This window comes from Triticum aestivum, chromosome 2D (assembly GCF_018294505.1).
Source record: "Triticum aestivum cultivar Chinese Spring chromosome 2D, IWGSC CS RefSeq v2.1, whole genome shotgun sequence".
In the NCBI taxonomy this organism is placed as follows: Eukaryota; Viridiplantae; Streptophyta; class Magnoliopsida; order Poales; family Poaceae; genus Triticum; species Triticum aestivum.
This window is the reverse complement of record NC_057799.1, coordinates 644,257,625-644,265,914: the sequence shown is the minus strand read 5'-3', so window position 1 is coordinate 644,265,914 and position 8,290 is coordinate 644,257,625. Positions and strand designations below refer to the sequence as shown.

General features: G+C 42.1%; 1 pseudogene; it reads left to right on the top strand.

Annotated features, from left to right (window-relative positions):
- The first annotated feature begins 3,193 nt into the window (after positions 1-3,193).
- LOC123056148 (disease resistance protein Pik-2-like) lies at positions 3,194-6,251 on the top strand (annotated as a pseudogene).
- The last annotated feature ends 2,039 nt before the right edge of the window (positions 6,252-8,290 follow it).

Genomic DNA, 8,290 nt, shown 5'->3' with positions numbered 1-8,290 from the left:
TTGTAATATGGTATACTAGTATGGGCCACAGATCGGACCTTGGTTCCTGTAATATACTACAGCCCAGGCCCCAATCCCTCTCTCTCGCTCTCTCGCTTTCTAGAAAGTATTAAAACACTTCGTTTTTATAATGCATGCTACATTTCTGATACCAAGACTATCTGCTAGTTTTTTTTTAATATCTGACTTTGATCCAAAACTGCCTAATTCATATAGAAGTGGAGGTGATGTCGCATAATCACTCAGATGTCGATCTGTTTAGAATGAGAAATCTTGACACGTCTAAAATGCCCCTTCTTTACCCATGTAAGTTTAATGGGTTATTTCCTGCATTAAATACCACTGCTCCAGTTGTGCCCATCCAACGCTAACAGCCAGTCAGCCACTGGCTTGCTTCACCCCATTTTGTCTTATAAGAACTTTATGGTTTATATCGACAGCATTTTGTTACAGATTGCTTTCATCATATTACTTTTGTATTAAATCTCTTCAATTGTCACACCTAATAATAATTAATAAAGTGGCCGTATGCATCGCCCAGATGCAGAGGCCGGGGGCCATCCTCCTTTTCTAAAAAAAAGACATGCAAATTAATTGTGTGTTACGATATACAATACAGTACTACAAGTCTGGTCGTTACCTTTTCTTCTTGTTTTGTTTGTCTCTTTATGTTTTCCATATATACTCACCTATTGTTGCACATTTGTTTACTCTGCCATTGGGTTTCAACAAAAAATTACCTTGAAATTGTTTTCTGATAGTAATCAGGCTCTTTATTGCCCAATGTACGGATTACACCTTTGATTGAATAACTTTAATCAGGAAAGAAATTCATGACTTACATCATATCAAGAAGCAGAAACAATGCTAAGAGCTTCTTTGTTACTCACTGTAAAGTAATACAAGAGCGTTTAGATCATTATTTTAGTGATGTAAACGCTCTAATATTTCTTTACAAAGGGAGTACACAAGTGTGGAGAAAATTTTGCCTCACGGTTAATATGAAGAAGCTTGAAACCCTGAAAGGATCAGCTCCAAATTTTCAGTTCGTTCAGAATGTGGACCTTCCTTCTGATGGAGCACCCCTGCCCTGCTAGTATGCCACAGGAAGAGTAAGGCGGAGCAATCAGTTTGAGCAATGGCTTGGTGAACATTTCTGTTGACAGCTGCTTCTATTTCCCACTCTGGCAGTCAAGAGTTCCCTGATAAATGTATCCACCACTACCAGCTGCCTGATACAGCCTTCCTCCATAAGACCGTGACACTTTCTCGCCAGACATAACCAGACCCAGCAGTTCGGTTTGCAACATCAAGAGAACCATCAATGTTAATAATCGTCCAGGCTTGGGGAGAAGGCGTCCAGCGTGTCGGCCGGCCTACAGAACTTGATGCCGAAATAGGGAGCTCAAGATTGGACACCAGTTCATCCACAAGCAGTAAAGATCTGATATGTTCATACTGCTCTCCATGCACAAATCTATTTCTGCTTAACAAATGCGCCAGAGTAGTGTGATCATATAAGCCTTATCATCTTTGGACACTGCATCGTCCATAGTAAAATCACTAGCCCAAGTGACTGGATGCAGCCTTGGCAACTTGAGCCCTCTCTCTGTTCCAGCACCGATGCCCAGATTTTTTTGGCATGCTCGCATCCACCATGGAACGTGGTTTCTTCACTATGACAATAGAGTTTGCAAATAGCAGACTCCATCACATGGATGGCACCCCACTAGTTAACTGTAACATGGCAGAAATCCTGTAAGTACTCTCCTCCAGAAAACTTGAAATTTCTTACTCGTGTAATGATGCACGGAGTAGTCTACAGAGTACTCTGTCTTAAACCTCGAATTGTGTTCAAAGAGACAAGGTTGTTGTATTATATAGTACTAGTATGAGCCTCATATTGGACCTTGGGTTCTGTAGTATACTACAGCCCAAGCCCCAATCTCTCTCTCTCTCTCTCTCTCTCTCTCTCTCTCTCTCTCTCTCTCTCTCTCTCTCTCTCTCGCGCGCGCGTGCGCGCGTGCACACACACACACTTTCTATAAAGTATGAAAACAATTCTTTTTAATAATGTCTGCTGTATTTTTCTGATACCAAGACTGTCTGCCACATTATTTCATCTCCAGTTTTGATGCAAAACTTCCTAACTCATACAAAATCGGAGGTGATGTGCATAATCACTCAGTTGTCAATCTGTTTACCAATGTAAATATTGGAATATGAAATCGTGGCACATCTAAGATCGGAAAATGCTCCTTTTGTATCTTAATTCTGTAAAACAGGAGAGACTCTCTTTCTATTATGATTTACTCAACCATTTTCGGGGAAAAATAGGGTTAGAATTTAAAAATGTGTGAGCGCTTCAAACGAAGGCTGGGGGTATTCTTTTTATGAATGCGTAGACTGCACTTTGACAGCAGACACGTTAGAAACAAACAAACCAGTCAGATTCCCGCATACTTTAACTCCTCGTATGAGGACGACTGATTCAGATCTGAGCTTCATCTTGCTTTCACAGTGCTCATCTGTTGACTCCGAGCTCACACGCAGGCTTCTGAGGATGCTCTAGGTAATCACCATCTCCCCCTTGAGAAAAAATTCTCCTGATACTGTAAATTGGGTGCTTTCGCATATGCTCTTCTCGCATGATCTGTAGCTTGTTAACTTAAGAAACTGCTGTGGCTGCTGCTTCTTAGTCATGTTTAGGATGCTGTTAAGTTCCAGCATGATATGTAATTGTTGTTAGGCTGTCATGTGACGACTATGTTGAAATCATTGCTTTCTCAACCTATTCATTTACCACTCATATTTTTCTTTCTTTCAGATTGTTGTATATCTGCTCTGAAACTGAAGACCAAGCTCCATAATTTCCCCATCAGCTTTTCGAAAAGTTTATTTCCCCATCAGTACGCTCACTGCTTCACTCTCCAACTCTCTCTCTCAATTCAAGACAGGTCTCCATCCCCACTTCTTTCACCTTTCATTGGGGTCTGTCTGTTTGACTTCATTCTGAATTTCTACCGAAGTTTGGACTTCATGCTCCTGACTAATCATGTTGCCGTTCTTTAGGCAATGTAGTGCAAGACGAAGTTCTTCATCAATGCAATAGATCGCCACCACCGTCTTCCCTCTGCTACTTCCGCAAACACCAGCGGCTGGCTGAGAGGCTGAGCTATAGCGCAGGCCGGGCATGGCCCAGGCGGTGATTGGCGCGATGGGCACCCTCCTGCCCAAGCTGGCCGACCTAATCACCAAGGAGTACAACCTTCAGAGGGGTGTCACGGGCGAGATCATGTTCCTCAAAGCCGAGATGGAGAGCATGGAGACCTCTCTCCTCAGGATTTCTGAGGCTCCAATCGACCAGCCACCGGACATCCAAGTCAAGATTTGGGCCAAGGCTGTGAGGGACTTGTCATATGGCCTAGAAGATAGCATCAACAAGTTCATGGTGCGCATCGAAACCGATGGCCGACCAGATAAGTCCCATAGCTTCAGGAATTTCATTGATAAGAGCCTCAGCCTGTTGACCAAGGGCAAGATTCGCCACAAGATCGGCATCAATATCAAAGACATCAAGAGCCGCATCAAGGAGGTCAGTGACCGGAGTGATAGGTACAAGGTTGACAATGTGGCTGCTGCCAAGCCCGTTGGTCCAGCTATTGACACCCTTCGCCTAGTAGCCTTGTATAGAAAGGCCACGGAGCTCATTGGCACTGACGAGAAGAGCATTGAGGTAATCAAGATGCTGACGGAGGGAGATGAGGTTTCGGAGAAATGTCTAAAAGTGGTCTATATTGTTGGATTTGGTGGATTGGGCAAGACAACCCTTGCCAATGCAGTGTATAAGAAGCTCAGAGTGCAAATCAGTATTCAAAAGCAAAATTTGCAATTCGATTGTGCGGCCTTTGTTTCCGTGTCTCTTAATCCTAATATGAAGCATATTTTCAAGAGCATGCTCCATCAACTTGACAAGTAGATGTACCAGAACATTAATGAAGCATCATGGGGCAAGCAACAACTCATCAGTGAGATAAGAACATTCCTTGAAAACAAGAGGTACGTTTGTGAATATGTGTTCCTCAATGTTCCGTATATGGATGCCTCTGGAAATTACAATAGTGCAGACCTCTCAAGTTTTTATTTTCTTTGCCATTTAAGTTGGTAAGCTTTGGGAATCAGCATAGCTCAAATGGTTGGGGAGTGGATGTACAAACCCAACACCTGAGTTCAAATCCTCACGGAGGTGAATTAGGTTCCTATTTGTTCTTGAGGACCATGCTTTCCTTACACTCATGCATTTATCCTTGAGGACTAGGCTTGGTGTGTAACCAAGATTTAAAAATCTTAGTACTCATGCTTAAAAAGGCTGTACGCATCGTCCCTAGTTGGTGTAGAGGCCGGCGAAGTAAAATTATCTCCCAGTTTTAATTTGTCGAAGAAAAGTTGGTAGACTTTATTACACAGCTCAATTCTGCCCAATTAAATGCGCCACTGGTCCATGAACTCAAACTGATTGCACATTTTAGGCCAAATCAACGAGTTTGCGGATTAAATCCGATCACTTCTTGAGTTGTTGCCCTAAAGTGTGCAATCAATTTGAGTTCGTAGACTAGTGGTGCATTTCACTCCAACTCTTATGTAATATATGTGTTTCAATATCAATTGAAGGTACTTGATAGTTATTGATGACATATGGGATAAATCCGTCTGGGAAAATATCAAGTATGCATTGATTGAGAATGGATACGGAAGTAGAGTAATCACAACAACTCGGGTTCTTTATGTTTCCCTGCAAGCTGGTGGTCGGCTGAAACCTCTTTCTGTTGTCGACTCAAGAAAGTTGTTCTATCAAAGAATATATGAGATGGAGAACAAGTCACCACCTAATCAATTGGTTGAAGTATCTGAGAGAATTTTAAAAAGATGTGGCGGAGTTCCGCTAGCTATCCTTGCGATAGGCAGCTTGCTGTCTAGTGAAAAGGGAACAACACATACACATGAGTATTGGTACAAGGTGTACAAATCCATCAGTTTGGGGCTAGACAATAATCATGATGATGTGAATAACATGAGGAGAATATTATCTGTAAGTTACTCTGGCCTACCTCCACACCTAAAGACTTGCTTACTGCATCTTGGTTTGTATCCAGAGGATTATGAGATTGAAGCAGAACAAATGATTTGGAAATGGGTTGGTGAAGGTTTTGTGAAAAAAGAACAAGGGAGGAGCTTATATGAAGTAGGAGAGGATTAGTTGAAGGAGCTACTTAATATAAACTTGGTCCAGCCTTCATATTTAAATAGCCTTCGTCGTGTGCATGATATGGTTCGTGACTTCATCACTTATTTGTCACATGAGGAGAATTTTCTAACAACACTAGATTGTCAGCAGTTAGAGTATCTACCAAGTAAGATACGCCGATTGTCCTTGAAGACCAGGAATGAAGAAGTTGGTAATCAGCTGGCAACCGTGAGCTTGTCCCACGTGAGGTCACTTACTGTGTTTACTCCAGCTTTTAGTTTGCTGCCAGGACTCTTGTGTTTCCCAGTCCTGCGTGTATTAGATTTAGCTGAATTTGAAGTGTATAATACCCATTGGAATGATATATGCAATTTGTTTCACTTGAGATATTTGAATTTAAGGGGTACATCTATCACTAATATCCCGAAAGAGATCGGGAATCTACAATTTCTACAAGTGTTGGACATAAGGTCTAGCAAAATAGAAGAAGAGCTGTCGTCAACCTCTGCTCAACTAACACAATTGTTGTTAATCCACATGCTTAATAGCATCACTTATGCAGTGCCAAGATGGATGTGCTCCATGTCTTACCTGTTCTTCCTAAGTATCACACTGAAAACATTAGGAGAGGAGGACCTTCAAGTTCTCGGGAGCATATATAGTGTCTCTCTCTGAACTGGTCATAGAAGTGGAGAAACCTACACAAGGCAGAGAAAACGGTTGATCAACCACTGGCATTGCTTATCCATTTTTATGTCTAAAGATGTTCAGTGTCAAGAGTGACACCATGGAGTCGAGGTTTGGACGAGGAGCCATGCAAAGTCTCCAAACCCTCAAATTAGATTTTCAGGATGTGGAGGACACATTATTCCAGTTTGGTGATTTTGCATTGGGTTTAGAGAACCTTCCGTCGCTTGAGGATGTTTGTGTTACATTCAATGAAGATACAAGCGAGAAGATTAGTAGTGTGGAAAATTGGGTTACAAACCTACCCCCCTTAAGATGAATCTCGCCCTCGATATTTGGGCTAGCTAGCAAATAGGTGTGGGTGATCCTGCTTGAGATCTTCCTCTCGTTCCCAGGTAGCTTCATCCTCTGTATGATGATCCCACTGAACCTTGCATAACTTAATTGTCTTAGTGCGATCAACTCTCTCTGTTGTCTCCAGAATCTGAATAGGCTTCTCCTCATATGTCAAATCACTCTCCAACTAAATTGCCTCAAGTGGCACCGTGTCCCTCAACGGAACATCCATCATCTCTGCATGGCACTTCTTCAACTGAGATATATGAAACACATCGTGAACTCCTGACAAGGATTCTGGCAACTCCACCTGATAAGCTACCTCTCCTCTATGCTCCAAGATCTTGTAAGGTCCCACAAAACGTGGTGCTAACTTACCCTTGATTCCAAACCTCTTAATTCCACGAAGTGGTGAAACTCGAAGATATGCACGGTCTCCTACCTCATATGTCACCTCCTTACGTTTTGCATCTGCATAAATCTTTAGTCTGGACTTCGCTATCTTCAGTCTATCACGAATCAACTTGACCTTCTCCTCAGCATCTCTGATCAAGTCTGGTCCAAAGAATTGACGCTCTCCAGCCTCATCCCACATCAACGGTGTCCTGCACTTTCTGCCATACAATACCTCAAACGGTGCCATCTTCAGACTAGCCTGATAACTGTTATTATATGAGAACTCTACATAAGGTAAATTATCATCCCAACTAGACTCGTAGTCCAAAGCACAAGCTCTCAACATATCCTCCAAAATCTGATTTACCCTCTCTGTCTGCCCATCTATCTATGGATGGAAAGCTGTACTGAACTCCAGCCTGGTGCCCAAGGATTCATGCAACTGACACCAAAATTTGGATGTGAACTGAGTACCTCTATCAGACACTACCTTCCTTGGAACTCCATGCAGACAAACAATTTTAGACATATAAATCTTTGCTAGCTGAGCACTGGTATAAGTTGTCTTTACCGGGATGAAGTGAGCGACTTTAGTCAAACGATCAACAACTACCCAAATAGAATCATAACCTGACCGAGTCCTGGGAAGACCTGTAATGAAGTCCATACCAATCTCATCCCACTTCCAATAAGGTATAGGAAATGGTTGTAACAAACCTGCTGGTCTCTGATGTTCTGCTTTAACTCTTTGGCACACATCACATGTTGCAATATATCCAGCAATTTCCCTCTTCAGGCTAGGCCACCAAAATCTTTCCCTCAAATCCAAATACATCTTAGTATTACCTGGGTGAATAGAATATGGTGAATCATGCGCCTCCTGAAGAATCAACTTCCTGATATCTGCATCTTGAGGTACACACATACGCTTCTCAAACCATATGGCTCCATGTTCATCCTCGTGGAAACCTTCTGCCTTACCTTTAACCATGTTCTCTTTTATCTCAGCGATCTCCTTATCACCCTTTTGAGCTTCTCTGATCCTGTCAAGCAAAGTAGGCTTGACCTCAAGTGTTGCTAAATATCCCTTAGGAACCATCTCCAACCTGAGATTCCTGAACTGCTCACATAACTTCGGTGGCATATTATCAATATTAATTTCATTAGCATGGCTCCTATGACTCAACGCATCAGCAACAACATTAGCCTTACCAGGATGATACTGCACATTCGAATCATAATCCTTAATAAGCTCCAACCATCTCCTCTGCCTGAGGTTCAAATCCTTCTGAGTAAAAATATACTTCAAGCTCTTATGATCAGTAAATATATCACAATGATTACCTATAAGATATGGCCTCCAAGTTTTCAAGGCATGCACAACTAAGGCTAACTCCAAATCATGTGTAGGATAATTATGCTGATGATTCTTAAGCTTACGTGAAGCATATGAAACAACTTTACCTTCCTGCGTCAAAACACTCCCGAGTCCTTGACGAGAAGCATCACAATATACCTGGAAGTCCTTATGTATGTCTGGCAGAGTTAAAACTGGTGCCGTAACCAAACGCTTCTTCAATTCCTCAAAGCTGGCTTCACATTCATCAGTCCAAACAAACTTCTTCT